At 40.0% G+C, this 17,782-nt stretch overlaps 1 protein-coding gene across 6 annotated transcripts in view; it reads left to right on the top strand.

The window, feature by feature from the left end:
* The window catches only part of pcdh7b (protocadherin 7b), a 136,738-nt gene that overhangs the window by 67,716 nt on the left and 51,240 nt on the right, over positions 1-17,782 (top strand). The gene's annotated exons all lie outside the window — the stretch shown is intronic.

Raw genomic sequence — 17,782 nt, 5'->3', positions numbered from 1 at the left:
TTCAGTAACAGTTGTCAGGCTTTGAGTGCTGTCTTGTCTACATTTGATACTTTATCAGCAACAGGTGCTTATTGTGTGAGCTCAGCGTGCAATTTTGCATGGAATGTCTGTTCTGCTTGTCCATCAGAGAACGTTTTAGAAAGTCAAGTTATCAGGGTCGTTGACGTTTATAAGACAAAATTGTGCTGTGTATTGTATTACCACATTGAGAGTAGTCATAAGAAGGCCATTCATGTTTTTTTAAATGTTAGGAGGTCGAACGATCTTTGATCCTGGTGGCTCCTAGATTTTGGAGTAGGGTTGCCAGTTAAGGTCTAGAATGGGATTTTTAACCTTGCCATTTAGAGAACATTGGCCTAAATGCAGATTAAATGGGCTTGGTGGAAGGGAAATTGTTTTAGCCCACTCACTGCGTAGGATTTGAAGTATTTCTCAGGGCGTATTCAAATGCTCGCATTTAGACAATGCTGGGGGAAAATTAGCCTCAATTAAAGCCTGGCTCTAATTCAGCCTGAGCCTAAAGTAATCGGTCACATGGAGATAAATGCAAGGCTCATTAGTTCAAAACTTTGCATTATGATTATCCATCAGTCAGTCAGATCTCTGTCCGAACGGGGTGAAAACCTGTGACTTTGATTTTCAGATTTGCCTTAAATGAGATTAATTTTCCATTTTAAATATTTCTATGGTTAGGAGAGCTGACTCTGTATCTGATCTTGCTATTATTACATTTATTCAGTGAACAAAAGCAGAATACTATAATAACCTAACGGCTACAGTTCCAGAAAGTATGACAAACATTTGGTTAAATAAATGCAGATATGTAGGCATACACATGTATGTATTCTTAATCACTCATTGACCATTTCTTTTTTCTCCTCCAGTCTTTTATTTTCATTTTTGCCTCGTTCCTACTTATCTATTCTCTCTTTCTGTACTATTCTATCTTGTATGCCATTTCAAGGGCAGATACAAACAAGCAGATTAATCACTTTCTAATAAATAAAAGAAATGCCTTACCCTGCCGCTCTCAATCTATAGAAGAATCTGTATGTGTATGTGTGTGACTGTGTGTGTGTGCGGTTGAGGGAGGGAAAGATATTGGAAAAACAGAACAGTCAGGAGACTCGGTTCGGCTTAGAGCCGAGCTGAAGGAACATTAGTACAATAGCTTATGCATTCAATGCAGTTAGAAGTAGAAGCTCGAAATGTTCAAAGCTGATGTGCTCTGCTGAGCTCATACATTATCAAACATCACACACAGAGGCTCACGCACACACTCAAATACACAGTCGGTCACAGTAACTGCTTGCAAGCCAGCAAAGTCGCAGTCAGTGTTTCTTTCATGACAGAAATGTCCTGTGTGTGTTCGGGGTCTATAATTGGCTTAGGCATGCTTTGGGTTAGTTCCGCTTTGATAGAGTGTTTTAGGTCGGTGCTGGGTTCATTTAATGCTCCCGCAGGGGACTAAGACAACATCCATGCACACTTTTTAGTAAGCGATCGCACTTCTTCAAGAGGTATTATTTGCCTGTCAATGTCTTGATTTTGCTCTGTGTAGATAGACTAGATTATATACAATATAGATATAGAAATATAGATATAAACTTTAAAGGTGATTTTTGAAAAACACTGGAAAAGGGAGTAAGGCCGACTATTAAAACACACTTGTAGCCAATCAGCAGTAAGGTGTGTGTCTACTAATCGACATGGTTGCCTAGGTTGCGTATGTGTGGGGCGGGTCTATCAAAAGAAGGTAGGTCCAGCTTCTATTGGGGTAAGGGCGTGTTTGTTTAGGTGATTTCAAATATAAACAATGGCTTTCAGAGATCATGCACCCCGCCTTTAATGTCCCTGCAACTTCACTTTCATATTTCCGAGTAAAACGGAATATCATGCAAGGGAAAATAGTGTTTGTGGCTGCATGATTTTTGAAAAACACTTTGGAAAAGGGAATTGGGCTGACTACCAAAACATACTTGTAGCCAATCAGCAGTAAGGGGCGTGTCTACTAATTGACATCATTGCCTGGGTTGCGTATTTGTGGGGCGGGTCTATCAAATGAAGGTCCAGATTCTATAGGGGTAGGGGTGTGTTTGTTTATGTGATTTTAAATATCAACATAGGCTTTCAGAGATCATGCACCCCATCTTTAATGTCCCTGTGAAGTCGCGATCGACTTCACTTCTGTATTTCTGAGTAACACGGAATATCATGCGTGGGGAAAATAGTGGCCGTGGCTTGTGTTTTCCACTGTGCTTTGATTTGATATAAAAAAATGCACTGAAAAAAATTATTCAATCAATTTACTATTTTTTTAAGGTAAGTGTTCGCAATCAATTTGTTTAAGCTACATTTAAACAAACAAAACAAAATAAAATAGAAAAACAAAACAAAACAAAAAACTTTTGTTTAAATGTAGCTTAAATAAATTGACTGCGACCACTTACCTTAAAAAATTGAGTAAACTGAATGAATCTTTTTTTTTCAGTGTAGACATTTCATTCAAAATAGGAACTGTGACTGACAGCTGGGGGGGCGGAGTTAACAGATGCTCCCACCCAAGCCGTCCAGCTGACGTCATCAGAGAATGATCGCCACAAGAGGGTGGACGTACATTTTCTGATTTTGATTGAAGTTGAAAAATTTGAAATGCCAATTTTGATTTAATTGGGACTTTGACATTTTTTAAAAATATTTTAATCTAAAAGTTATATCTTTTTAATGTTTTAATGTACTTATTACAACTCGATACATAAAAACAAGGTCATCTTTCTCTGTCTGTGGCCGAATGAGACGCCAAGGAATGTTATAAGTTTTTCCGTGTTGAAAGAGAAACATTCTCAATGTCCTTCTCATGGAAATCTGTTCATTAAATGTGTTAAAGGCGGCTGTTGCCCCTCGCAGCGCTGCTTCTCTAATGCCGTATTAGAGGCCCGATAACCTGAAGTCAATTAAAATATGGATGGGAGATCATGCACCTCCCCCCTGCAGTTAACAGATGGGAAAAATGCCATCAGTCGAAAGAAAGAATCAGTGAAGGTCTGTAATTGTGGTCATTATGCTGTGAAGGATGTGTGTGTTTGGGATCCTGGTGAGGTTTTTTGTTCAGTGTGTGTTTGTTTGTTTGTTTTGGGATTAAGGTCAGGGCAGGAGTCGGGTGTCCCCCTAATGAACAGGGCCTGTGGAGAAGATGGGCTTTACACAACAGACACGCCACACACAAACTCTCTCTCTCTCTCTCTTTCTCTCTCTGCTACTGTTTTCCAATCTTTCTCTCTCATGCATAAACAAATTCAGTGAAAAGGTTAAGGCAAACATTCACTCAGTGGAAAGTGCGTAATTGTATTACATACAGTATCGGCAGTAAGTAATGATTAGATATTTCCTTCCTTAATATGCACATGTATAAATTTGTGAAAGAGAGTGAGAGAAAGAAAGCAAGAGAGAGAGAGAAACTGATTATTGACTCGTGGGGAAACTCGTTCTTCGTCTTGCTTGTTGTCAATCGATGATCTTCCAGTCAATGCATTTGCTCTTCTTCTCATTACTGATCTATTCCTTTCTTTATTCTCTCTCTCTACACACACCTAGAATGAACCACGAGTGCATCTCCAATTATTTTGTACTTCTGTGCCAAAATCACACATTTTAATGTTATTATCTAACTTTGTGCAGTTTCAGTGACACAAACAAATATACAAATCTAAACAAAGATCCACAAATGCACAAATACTATACTATATAATATATAAAGGATGCATTATCAATAGTGATACTCAAAATCAAATGCCATAGATAAAGTCAGCCTCCCTCCAGGGGAACACAGTGTAAACTGACTGACCACTGTTTGAACCCTGGAGCTATCCGTCTGTGGAGTCTGCTTGTTAGGCTGTAAGTGTTTCTGTAATCTTATCATCACTACAGCCAGATACTGGGTGTATAATGTGTCTCACAGCAAGAATAGTGATCCGTCCTTCTGCTTATAGCCTCACGTAATCAACAGCTGATCCTTGATCTGTAGATGTCAATTCAATATCAGCATACCTGGAGATCAAGTAATAAAACTAGCAGTTTATATCGGAGAAGGTTAGATTAAAGATGGAAAGGAATTGTGTTGCAGGTTTCAGTTCCCACATTGACAGATTAATATTTTATAGGACTGATGTAATATTTCATATTCAGTGCTGTAGCTTGTGAATAGTGCTGAATTTTGATGTATCCCTAAAGATTCAATTGGGAAATTGAAGCTAAAGAGGAAGAGGGGAGGTATGAAGAGCCAAGTATCTAGCCTGTAGCCTAATTGGTACAGTATGGCCTAGCGGTAACAACATCAAAATCACACACACACGCAGATAAAATGGATGCCATAATAGCGCCGTAAAATGCATTGGATAAAAGCGTCTGCCAAATGCGGTAATGCAGGCCATTTTAAAGGTTTAAATTGTTCGCCTGAGTGAGACACCGCAAGCATTTGCAGCGGCTTTACAAGTTAATTTCACGCTGTAGATGCTAAACAAAACACGCTTGAATTATTGAAAGCATATTTGTTAACCAATACTAGGGGTTGAACCAACTAGTCGACTAGTCGACTAGTCGACCTTAATGCCATGTCGTGACGCTTTAAGCCTGAGATCGACTAGTCGCGTTGATCACACAGACAGTGGACTAAACGCTACTACAGCTAGTCATCTATTTCTTTCCAAGATCTTTTTGTGTGAAGTGAAAAAATCCCTCACACTCAGTTTTTCATAACTTGCCTGTTTGTACTTAATAAACCAATAAAAAACATTTGGCGCGAGGTCACTGTATTTGGTTTCGCACGCTCACAAGGTTTGCGAAAAGTAAATGCTTGAGGCTATTTTTAAAAATAAATTAATAATAGATAAATTCCTTTATTCGAATAGTAAATAAAATACAGCAATAAAATAATTAAAATTAAAGTCTCTCCTGGTTGTGTTCCAAATTATTAACATTATGTCTTTTAGGCTAACAGTTAAGTGCAGAGTAAGATTTGTTTCTGTAAATCCTCAGACATTATTTTTACCACTTAATTAAGTTTTGCTTTGTAGAAAGCATTTCTTTTAAATGAATTTCGTTTTGTATAAATTGTATCTTAATTTTAATAAATGTTTCATCAACCAATTGCATGTATTTAATTAATAAAAAGCAAATATAGCAGAGAATTTAATAACCGGTCCGTGCATGAAGGCGCCGGCAAGGCGCGTTCACTTGCATTGCATTGTTAACTAGAACGCACCTCATCATAAATGAATAAAACGTAGGTCTATATGCCTCATACATTTGCATTAAATATATTTGCTGTATTTCTAGAGCAGGCAAGGGCTTTCAGACCTGCCTTAGCCGGTGTGTCTTTTACGCATTCTGAAGGTGCCCGTTTTATCGTGTTGCAGTCTATTAGGCAACTTTTCGCATAAGATGGGTTTAGATTTGGAAATACATGACATCTACATTTCAGTGGTAACAGATAAGGTGATGATGATCATCCTCTGTCTTTATTATTGTTAGCAGCACTACCTCAAACTAAAGCGCAGTCTCTTCGGAGCTGTCATTTTTTTAAATGAGCCGCGGCAATTTTCAAATGAGCTTCACAAACGACCTTGTACCTAAACTATTTCGAAACTAAGCAGCCATTTGTCCTCCGATTCGGCGCCGCGTTTGTGGGACTCATGTTCCACGCTGTAGGGGATTTAAAAAAGTGTGTTTGTTTGTGAGCCGGAGGCAGAGCGCAGAGAGATGCGACAGAGTTGCGAAATTGCAGGCGCGGCTCGAAATGGCTGTTATTTCAAACAGCGTAGCATATTTTAAACCAGCTAATGAGGCTCGGTGGCCGGTCAAGAAAATTTTTAGTTTTCGCCATCCCTAGTTAACATTAAGTTGCAACATAGGAGCTGTATAATTTTAGCATTGTTATGCCGTCATGCATCGATTAAAAAATGCTCTGAAACTGGACTAAGTGTTGCATTGTTACGTTAAGTTGCAACATATGAGCTGTATAATTTTTTTAATTTAAGTTGCAACATAAGCTGTATAATCAGCATCTGTATTAATGTTCTGCTAATAAATTGTGGCATGTTGCAAAGCAGTCCCATCTCTTGTGTTTTGTATGATTGACATCAACGACTAGTCGACGTTGACTCGACTTTGATGTCATAACAGTCGACTTTAAATAATTTGAAGTCGTTCAACCCCTAACCAATACCGATTTTTTTAATTTGCTTGTACCTCTCAAGTTTGTCTTAGAAACCTGGACATTAGTAAACACATAAATAAATAAATAAAATAGAGTAAACTCAATTCATTAGAGGAGCCTGATACAGAGGGCCAGATGGCAATGCCAGCCGCTTTTAATTAAAGCTATTCATATTTCAAGAGCACGGTAGAGCCTCAATCCAATAAACCTTGTTTTTTTTTATTTTACCAAAACTAAAGCGGCACAGTAATTGTAATGAGAAAGATCACAGACGCAATGACAAGCAAACAACACCGCAGTCACATTAACTGGCATTTGTGCTTATTTCGTGTTTAACATAGGAATAGGAAAAATAGCAAAATAAGTAGACTCAGTGGTTTTGTTAAATTATGCAGCTGGGGTCAGTTTGGGAACAGGTTGCTACGGTGGGTGTGTCCTTCAAATTTCCTGTTGTCAAGCCTGAAGCTCAAGGTCATTTGTTATAGTCACATAGTGTTAAAGAGTTAATAGAGCTCTTCTTTATCAGAAAATTGGAATCAGGTGTTGGATTAAAGTCAGGTTGCTACACTTTTATGGTTGAGCGAGGGACTATGCGCGCACATTGTTAGATGTGTTATGCGGTTGATCTGTTATCTTTTTCTTGCGTATTCACAAAAGCATAAATCTAAATTCTCACATGCACTCTACATTCACACATCATTAACTAACTTATTAATACCCAAAGCATGTATGAATTTGTTAACATTATTCAAACAGTTTTTGGCAGATACCATACACAAACAGATGCCTGTTTGTTTAACGGGATTAAAAACATTGTAACAGGTCTTTCTGGTTTGTTACATGATTTGATTTGTATTTTACATCAGGCAGAAGTTTATTTTTTCAGTATAGCTAGCTGTAAAGCGGTTTAAACCTGTAAGAACCGCTAAGGCAGTGAAAATATAAGACATGATGAAACCCTGCTAGCATGTGTGAACTTCAGGTGTTGAGAGTTTGAAATTGCAGGAATTGTTAGGGCACTGTGCCACGCTAGAAGCTTTATGCCCTGCATAAAGTATGTAATAAACGAATATTATTTTACCGCATTTCCTGCCAAGCGTTTGTGCGTCACCTGGCTTTTGTGAACAGGTGGAGCTTGAACAAAAATCGCTGAGCATTTCTGAAGTCTTGCAATTATGTAAGCATTCCCTATGTTTAAAACTGAATTACTCTCTAAGGTGAAAGAAACCGCCTCGCTTTTTGCTTCTAAATTGTGGCTGCTTCGTTCCAACGGCAGTTAAACGTTTACAATGTTGCAAGTCTGGAATATGTCTCTCATTATTTCAAATAATCCATAATGTCTTATTCATTAGGATTCCACCCTAAGTTTAAGGGGTGAGTGGGAGTTTAACAACACATTTAAGAGAGCATTTAACTAAGTTATGAAAGGAAAAACTGTTTGTGCACGCAACAGCAACAGTGAGTCAAACTTGTTTGTGCTAATTCGGTTTAAGACCGTTCATTTAGTTGGTTGATTAAAGAGTCGGAATAGCATTTGATCTGAAGATTTGCCCTGTGGAAAAACAAGCACAATAGTGTTTTGTTTCCAATTACATGTTATCACATTTGTCTTCAACATGCCTGTGTTTGCCTTGTGAAGAGCTGCAAATGTGGACATGTGTTGTGCTTTGTGTTTTAGTGTGTGTAAATGTACCACTGTTTGATTGACAGTACTTACCTTTGGCTTTATAGCAGGTTGTTACTTACAGTACCTTCTGATGTCCCATTGTCACAGCCAATCATGCTCGCTAAATTCCCAGATTCCTTTGACTGAAAATTTCCTGAGGGAATAATGAGTCAGACTGCTGCTGCTGAGTGTGTTGAACGACTCCCAGGATAAACCTAGGATACATATTCAGTATTCCACGTCTTGTCAGCAGGTTGAAGGAATAGCACAATAGCTTCACAACGTAGCAGCTTTAGTGCTTTGAAATGATCTTGAGGTGCATGTGAAGTAGGCAGAGTTTTATTTCTCATAAAATGATCTGTTTTTTTCTTGATGGAAGGTAGTTTAACATGTGAGCTGTGGCCTTCGAAGGATGTATACTATGATCGATTGCGTCACAGCAGCGCAACGGCTAGTAAGGCTGTCTCAATTTGAAAGATACTTAAAATAAAGCCTCAAAATGCGTCCTTATTTCTCCGCACTGCTAAGGATAGAACGGATGGATCCTTCACAGTGTTGGGCAGGGATGGGCAACTCTGGTGTCCTGCAGAGTTTAGCTCCAACTTGCCTCAGCACGCCTGCCTAAAATGTTCTAGTATGCCTAGTAAGACCTTAATTTGCTGCTTCAGGTCTGTTTAATTATGTTTGGAGCTAAACTCTGCAGGACACCGGCCCTCCAGGACCTAAGTTGCCCATCCCTGGTCTATGGTATTTCAAGGGTGCATCTAGATTCAGGGTCTGGATCTTTTTAAGCACGCAGACATTGAAGGCAAGGCTCGAAATTTGAATGCGGAAGCCTTTACATGCCACAAAGCGAACTGAAATGAGACGGTCTAGACTATGGGGGAGTTGCTTCACTTGCTGTTCCTGCCCATTACGCTTGTCAGTGGGACACAACAGCTGAGACCTATCAGACTTTTTAAAATAAATGGAGGCAGATTTTTAATTTATTTTAGAAAATATAACACATTGATGCAGATTAAAGCATCCAACAGTGTAAAATTCACCACAGTTTTGAAAGTTTATTTCAAAATACACAGACGTCACAGGCACGCATTGAATCTTGGGATAGCCAAGGCTGTGAAGGATACATCTATGGATCCTTGGTTTCAGTGACATTTGGAGGCTTGTATGTAAAGGAGCCTTCGAATTGGGACAGCCTTCGTCACGTCCCGGTGATGTCATTTGCCCTCAAATACAGCCTTGGAAGGCCACAGCCCAAGATTCACTGCGCCCCTGTAATGGCTGAATATAATAAGTCAGAAACATCTCCGCTGTGTCCTGCTGACAGGGGCACAAACAGCAGGTGACGCAAATTATGGGTCCTTCTAAGGCTAGACCGTCTCATTTTAGTTCTTTATGTGGATTTCGGAGGCTGCCACCTTCCACGACTGAGTGCTTGCCTTCTGAGGTCGCGTCCTTAGAAAACCTTTGAATTGGGACACAGCTATAGAGAGCTATGTGGAGGACTGTATGGAATATAGTTTGTGACCCTGTCTGTGAAATAAAATAACTTTAGCTGAGTTTTCACAGACAAAATTGATACATAATAACTAGAATTCAAGGATGTAACATTTATCCTTGTTTTATTTAAATTGCATGCTGAAATGCATCTTACTGCTAGCTGCTGGCGTCCTAAAACATTTGGATAATTGTTGAAGGCTGTTTCTTTGAGCGACTATGCTTTTATTAGAATCCGAGGCGACATTAACAGAGATGGCCGCAAGACCTTTCAAATAAATGAGAGGCTCGGCATCACTTTGCGGTGAGACTTTGAACTACCTGCAATCACATCAGCTATCGGATCGGCTTAATTAGGGAGCTGGAAATTAGGCACGATAAAACAAAAAGGAAGAGCGAGCGAGAGAGGGTAAAATTGCCGTCGTTGCCTGCCAACCTTATCACATGACCACTTTTGCACGAATCTTTCGCCATCTGCGTTTCGCAAAACATGATGGATCGCCTTTTGTGGTGACAGCGGGATTAACAGTGGCGATGAAGGTACTTTCACTATCTGCTCCTATTGGCCCTAATATTTCTTCTCTCCCTGCAAAATGTGATCCATTCTGAAAGGCTTTCCGGCAGCCCCTTTGGCATTGTCCTAGTATAAATCTGCCCCTGTTTTGAGATGTATGAGTAGACTACAATGCCGCAAGAACAAGAGCTCAAGGCACACAAGGAGAAAATGCATCTCTTTTCACCAGCAGCAAAAGCTACTCAGGCCTTTGGCCTTTTCTCTGTTCATTTCCTATTTTGTTACTTTGCCTTCTCCTTTTGTCCTATTAAATAAGAAACAGGCTAGTGTTTTGAACAGGGGATTGACTAAATGTTTTGAGTGTTAGGTGAGGAGTCATTGTGAGGGTTTTGTTGGTGGCATTTATGTGAGGTTTACCTCAAAGCTCTTACTGTCTCTATATCCCACACATCTCTGCATGAGACATGACCTTTCACAAACGTCACAGCAGATTCAAGTATAGTAAAGTGACATTCTCTCAAACTTTAACCTGGGGTCAGAAATTGACTAGGGTTAAGGGCAAAAATACCAACAAAGGGACAAAAACTGATTTAAAATTTTGGGGTGCAATGCATCCACCGATTAGTATGTGTTTGTATTTTAAAGGGCCCATGGCATGAAAATTTGACTTTTTCCATGTTTAAGTGCAATGATTGGGTCCCCAGCGCTTCTATCAACATAGAAAATGTTAAAAAGATCAACCCAGTAACTTAGTTTTGTGTAACGTGGTGCTTTAATGAAAGCGATGAAAACGTGAATCCATGTGCAAAAGGTGTTTATTGTAAAATCCCAATTAGGGCCAGCAAACAAATCCAAAGGGTTAATCCAAAATCAGAAATCCAAAGACAGGCAAAATATATCAGGGCAGGCGGCAGAACAGGCAATAAATCCAAATACAGGCACAGGTCAAAACAGGAACAGATACAAAAACAGATTAACAGGTAAACAGATTCAGGATACAGGCAAATACAGACAGAATGTGGCGATGTAATAATCAGCCAGGAGCAGGTGAACAGGATGTGACTTATATACAAGAACAAACAGGAAGTGTGAAGTGAAACATGGCAGGATGTATATCAAAATAAAAGCCAGAACAGAACAGGATGTCAAAATAAAAGTCCAAAATACAAAAATACACAGAATACAAGATAAACACAAGACAAAACCTTACAGAATCCCCCCTCTAAAGGGCGACTCCCGGAGCCCAACATACAAATAACAAAGTCCAAATAGAGGGTGGGCGGGCGGGCCAGGACCTCTTGGCAAGGCAGGGCAGTTCAGGGGAGGTCCTGGGTCATGAGGCCAGGATGGTCCAGGGTCGTGGGGCCAGCATGGTCCCGGATCATGGGGCAGATGTGGGCCCGGGTCATGGGGCAGGCTGGGACCTGGGTCATGGGGCAGGCTGGGACCTGGGTCATGGGGCAGGCTGGGACCTGGGTCATGGGGCAGGCTGGGACCTGGGTCATGGGGCAGGCTGGGACCTGGGTCATGGGGCAGGAATAGACCCAGATCACAAGGAAAGGGAGGATCAGAGTACACTTCGGCCTCCGCCTCGGTGTCCTCTGCCTCCCTCCTGTGTCCGGGTACTACCCCCCCCCCAAAAAAAACTTGGAAGAGCTTCCACAGACCAGGGTGACGATATTCCAGATGGTGGAGCCGACGAATCAGACGAGCCAGGTGAGCCAAGTGAATCGGACGGGACAGGTGAGCCAGGTAAGCCAGACGAACCAGACGGGACAGACGAATCAGATGAGTCGGGCAGATCAGATGAGTCGGGCAGATCAGATGAGTCGGGCAGATCAGATGAGTCGGGCAGATCAGATGAGTCGGGCAGATCAGATGAATCATAGGAGTCGATGAAATCAGAGCAGTCGGATGAATCGAATGAATCAGATGAGCCGGATGAATCAGATGGATCGGATGAATCAGATGGGTCGGATGAATCAAGCAGATCAAATGAGTCCAGGGGTTCGAGTTCAGGGCCTTGAGAAACACAGGGGACAAACGAGCAGCAGGCAGACCAGACGCACCACAGGGCTATGGCAAATTCAGAAATAACAGAGTCCATGAGACATACCTCTGTGGTCGTCGGTTCAGGCAGGGTGGCCATCTGGACGTCAGGTGCTGGGTGGGTAGTAGCCCTCATGAGTGCAGGTGTGGTGGTGACGATGGCCCTCTGAAATACAGGTGCAGGAATGATGGTAGCTCTCTCGAGAACAGGTGCAGAAACAGGCAAGATGGTGGCAGTTTTCGGGACAGGCAGGATGGTGGTGGTTTTCTTGAAGACAGGTGCAGGTGCAGAGACAGGCAGGATGGCGGCCATTTTGGGAACAGGCAGGGTGGCGGCCATTTTAGGGACAGGCAGGATGGCGGCCATCTTGGGAACAGGCAGGGTGGCGGCCATTTTGTGAACAGGCGTGGACAGAACAGGCATAACTGGTACAGGTGTGGGCATAACAGGCAGGACATGGCGTGGCGTGTTGGGAATAGCCTCTGAAGGTGTATCCGCAACACCCACAGTGAAGGGGGAACCACACAACAGCAACGCAAAGTCAATATATTGCTCCAGTGACCAGACAGACATATCACGTGGCATACACAAGCGCAACCATTCATCTAAGGCATTATAAAAAATCGGTTTCAAAGCGTCCTCATCATAATGCACTCGATTAGACAATTCCAGAAAGTCACTCACGTAATCCTCGATGGCACGGTGGTTTTGGCGGAGTGCAAGTAGTGCAAAAACAGGTTTCATGTTGCTGGTGGGAAGTTACTGACCTTCGCTGGATTCCGGGTTATGGCTGATTATTCTGTAACGTGGTGCTTTAATGAAAGCGATGAAAACGTGAATCCATGTGCAAAAGGTGTTTATTGTAAAATCCCAATAAGGGCCAGCAAACAAATCCAAAGGGTTAATCCAAAATCAGAAATCCAAAGACAGGCAAAATATATCAGGGCAGGCGGCAGAACAGGCAATAAATCCAAATACAGGCACATGTCACGGTGATCCGTGTCATGTTTTGTGTCTGTTCCATATTGTCATCACCTGGACACTTGTTAATTATCACCTCATTCATTCCACCTGTGTGTCATTAGTCTTTGTGTATTTATACCAGTGTTTGTGTCACACTCATCGCCGGATCATTGTCAGTACTACCATGTTTGTTTCCTGTTCCATGTTCATCTGTTCCTGTGTTTTGCTTACCTGCTGTTATTTTGATTCCTGTGTTTTGTTTCCAGTTTATTTATTAAATGTTATTTATTCAGTCATCAAGCTCTGCACTTGCGTCCTCACTTCCTCACTCCTGCAAACGTATCGTTACAGCACAGGTCAAAACAGGAACAGATACAAAAACAGATTAACAGGTAAACAGATTCAGGATACAGGCAAATACAGACAGAATGTGGCGATGTAATAATCAGCCAGGAGCAGGTGAACAGGATGTGACTTATATACAAGAACAAACAGGAAGTGTGAAGTGAAACATGGCAGGATGTATATCAAAATAAAAGCCAGAACAGAACAGGATGTCAAAATAAAAGTCCAAAATACAAAAATACACAGAATACAAGATAAACACAAGACAAAACCTTACATTTTGGTAAACCATTCTCTGCAAGCATATGAAAAAATAGGTCGTTGAAGTTTGGCTCTCTTTCTGATGTCATAAGGAGCTCTCATTATAATAATACCACCCCTTAATCTGCACTATCCAGCCACAACACTGCCATTTAGTGTAGAGAGAAGAGAGAGAGAGAGAGAGATTGTTCCTGGTACTTCCGGGTTGTATCCACCTGGTGGATAATAGCGGTATTGCGGAAAGACGGAAAATCTCGTCATTGGCGGGGAAGCGTTTTCTCTTAATTGACGAGATATCTTGTCAATGGCGTTGAAAGAGTTAAAGGCTTATATTTCATTATAATTTATTTTAGGACTATATTATATACAGTAGTTATGGATTTTATCTGAGTTTGCTGAAAAAACTGTCACTGGGGTGAAAGCTTGGATGTGTATGAACTTGAATGAATGTAAAGTCACAACATCTAACCCCAAAACAGCGATGTCTGTAAAAGATAAGGACTGGACAATTATTACTATTATTATTTTATTATTTTGGAAATCATGTATTGTGTTATGATTTCTTATATTTGATTTTATTTTTTCATATAATATATTATATATATATATATATATATATATGTATATATGTATGTATCATAGATTAGTTTATAATAGTTCAGATAAAAAAATTATTTCAGTTATTTGATTCATTTGATGGTGACAGCTTTGTATTTGGTAAGATAGCCGAAATGATGTCCAATCACAATGGTAAAAAGAATACAAACAAAAATCACTTTCCCTAGCATGCGCAAAGTGACAAAATACAAAAATTGTCACTTAAAAAAAAAGGATTTATTTTCTTTGAAATTTTCATTATATTTCTAAAAATAAACATGGAAAAATATTCAAAGGAAAGTTTCTGTCATAACCATTCAAGTCGTGCATTACCACAGTTTTTCTGTTTTTATCACAAGATGAATGTTTTTTAGTGATTTCCTTGATGTCTAGAAATTGCGTGTCAATTGAAAGAAAGTGCAAGGTCAGGGAAAGAAAGGAATTGTGGCAGCAGCTAGACAAATAAAACATTCACCTGACAGTTCTGCGAATTATTTTTGGCACTGCTTTTCAATGGGTGCCTGTTGTGAGGTGAATATGCATTGGCATATAATTATTGAAATGTCATGTAAAATATGCCTGGGGCTTGACAAATTTCATTCAAGTCTCTCCAACAACTGTGTGTTCCCCACTGTGTCGAATGGGTTTAGGCTTTTGCAGTCTACAAATAACAGCAAAGGTGCCGCACGGCCGCCGAATGAAAAGAAAGCACACACGCATATTCTTAAAGACCTCACGGAGAGCCAGGTGACAACGTGAAAACGCTTTACCTTGCCGTGTCAAAACAGTAGATGAAACTTTCATCTTACTCTTGTACTCTACTCCCACATACCACAACACACAAAGGGGCCGATTTGGCAAACAAAAGAACAGAAAATGTTCACAGGTACAAAGAGTCAAGACTTTGAAAGCAGATACGTGAGCCCTAAAGGGAGAAGAAGATTGTTTTTCATTATGTAAGGAGACGCCGGCATTAAACACTCCAAGGTGCAGACAATTACCTAAAGATCACGTGACTCTAACTGAAAATACAGACGGAATGGATTGCTAACCCTTTCCGGAAAAAGGGATTAGCTACTTTAACAAAAACAGGAGAGACACACCTGGTTTAAAGGGCCCAGTGTGGACACAAAAGGTGTGTGTTTTTAGCTTTTGTGTGATTACTCAGAGGAAATTATAGACAATACAAGACTGGCCTGTAAGGGATTAGTTTAGTTGTTAATGTTTTATATTCCCAATACCAGTTTAGCCTTATTTCTGAGTATAAACTAGTATAGAATTGAACTTATAGCATTGCAACGTCAAGGTTGTGGGTTCATTTCGCATGCATAATGCACTGCAAGTTTCTTAAAAAAAAAAAATGCAAATCTAAAATACATCTTAAGTATCACATATTTTTTCAACCCTGTTGTTGTGCACCTTCCTATCACCTCAGTTTTCCTTTATACTTAAAACTTCAATTTAAATAATTGATCCTCTGCACATTTTTCTCTTGTTCGTTTTCTTCTGTCTGTCTCTCATCTCTCCAGCTCACCGTTTGATCCTTCATGCATAGGCTTCCTTAGGCTCAATCTTTGCCGATGTGCGGGGGGCATGGGGGCGAGGGGGTATGGGAGGGATGGATTGACATGATGATAAAACCACCCACACCGATTTAGAGCCACAGTGCTCGGATGATCTGACAAAACCAGAGAGAGGTTTTAATCCGTAGGATGGGCTCCTCAAATCCACTCACAATACCCACAAACAATACACCCACCCTTGAGGATGCACACACACAAACACAAGCAGAAACCAAGCGACAAATTGGAATTGAATTCTGCATAAGGCCAAGGCTCAGCACAAGTAGGCCATGGCAAGAAATATTTGTGTCCGATTTATCTGTGAAAAAACAAGGATGAAATGACTCCCCCCGCACGCACAAGCCCCATTCTCTGAGCACAGCCTTGGCCTAATCTTCTGTTTTTTGATGGTTAGAGAGAAGGATGGATAAACAGAATTAAGCATTTCAGTTTTACAGCACCAAGCAGCAATCTCTGCTGTTGTTTAAGCTTTGTTCTTCCTTCCTTTCTCTCTCTCCCTCTCTTTATATCGCTTTTTACTCTCTTTTTTATAATAATAGTTTATAATAATGATGGTGTTTTTTATGCATTGGTCAGTATTATATAAGGGAGCTCAGTTCTTTGAAACTTTGCATACGTGTGAGGATGCAGTATTTTGCTAACAGGTGCAATGCCTTCAGCCTCATTTGTCTCTTGGTACACTGGGTGATTTATTTGATAGCGCAGGTTCCCTTTGGTGGAAACCGCTAGCTCTGCTGTTACTGAACAATATGGCTGACAATGCCTCTGTATATATAAAATATTGGGCTAGCTTGCTTTGCAAGGCATAACATTAGTGTTGAGGGTAATGCATTAGAAAGAAATATGTAACTGTAATCACATTTCTTTTTTCTCTGAATGCAGTAACGTAAAGGCTATAGTTAGTAATCACATTATAAATACTGCATAAATTAATATAAAAATGATGTCAATTCATTATGTTTAAGTAAATTGAATTCAAGATCCATTGTTTTCATTGCATGCATAAAAAGAATAATAATAAATGCTTAATAATAAAAAATGGACGAACCCAGTCGATAGGTTAAATTAACCAAGAAAATGCTAATATTTGACCCAACAATGGGTTAAAGAAACCCAGCATTTTGGTTCGAAACAACCCAGCATAGGTTCAATTACAGAATAAAGAAGTCAAATTTACAGTAACATTTTTAAAGGTGCCAAAAATACTTGAATATTGAAATAATATGTTAAATTGTTCTTTGATATTTACATAGAGGTATATAACTTTATTTAGTGCAAAAATGATCCAGAAACGTGTTTACATGTCCATATACAACCCTAGGATTTGTCCTTTGATTGAAATGGTCTATTTTTGCCCTATTTGGAAGGGCCATGAATAATAATGTTGAGCTCTGCTCTGCTTTGAGGCTCCTGTCAGTAGCTTACATTAGTAAACAGACCTTATATGTTTGAGTATGGATCAGACGAAAATACAGATTTTGAGGATCAACTAATTGTTCGGAGATTGTTGATGGACATTTTTCAGTGGTAAGTTTATGTTTTTTAAGTATGGACCTGCAAAACTGTAAATTTAGTAGAACTTCAGCCTAAACCTTAGCATATAGTATTAATTAGCATGTAGCACTAACTCAGCAGTCACAACTTTGTTTTTAGCATTTTAACAACTTTGTAATTACTTTAATGTGTCTTTTAATGTTGGGGCATACATCTCGACTGTGACTGCACAGTTGGTGTTATGTTGAGATCGGCCTGTTTTCCAGCACTCTTTTGCCTTCACGAGGTTTACATAAAAATGAGGAAACAAACGTGTTTGAGGCTCATGATATGTCATTACCATGTACAGAGCTCTTATTATTCATCCATGCCTAGGTAAATAGAGTGTTTTATTATATGGCCCCTTTAAGTGTGGCAAAACGGTATAAACAATTTCAGAAAAAAAGTGGTACTTTAAAGCTTTCAGTTATTTCACAAACAACATACTCAATTTTGCCTTATTTGGATCGCGACTCAAGTGTCAATGTTTTTCAGATGTTCGTGGTCACCACCATGAACCACTTGCCTGTCAAAGTGACATGCCTTCACACTGTAG

This window comes from Paramisgurnus dabryanus, chromosome 2, assembly GCF_030506205.2.
Source record: "Paramisgurnus dabryanus chromosome 2, PD_genome_1.1, whole genome shotgun sequence".
NCBI classification, from domain to species: domain Eukaryota; kingdom Metazoa; phylum Chordata; class Actinopteri; order Cypriniformes; family Cobitidae; genus Paramisgurnus; species Paramisgurnus dabryanus.
This window is presented reverse-complemented; position numbering and strand designations above follow the sequence as displayed.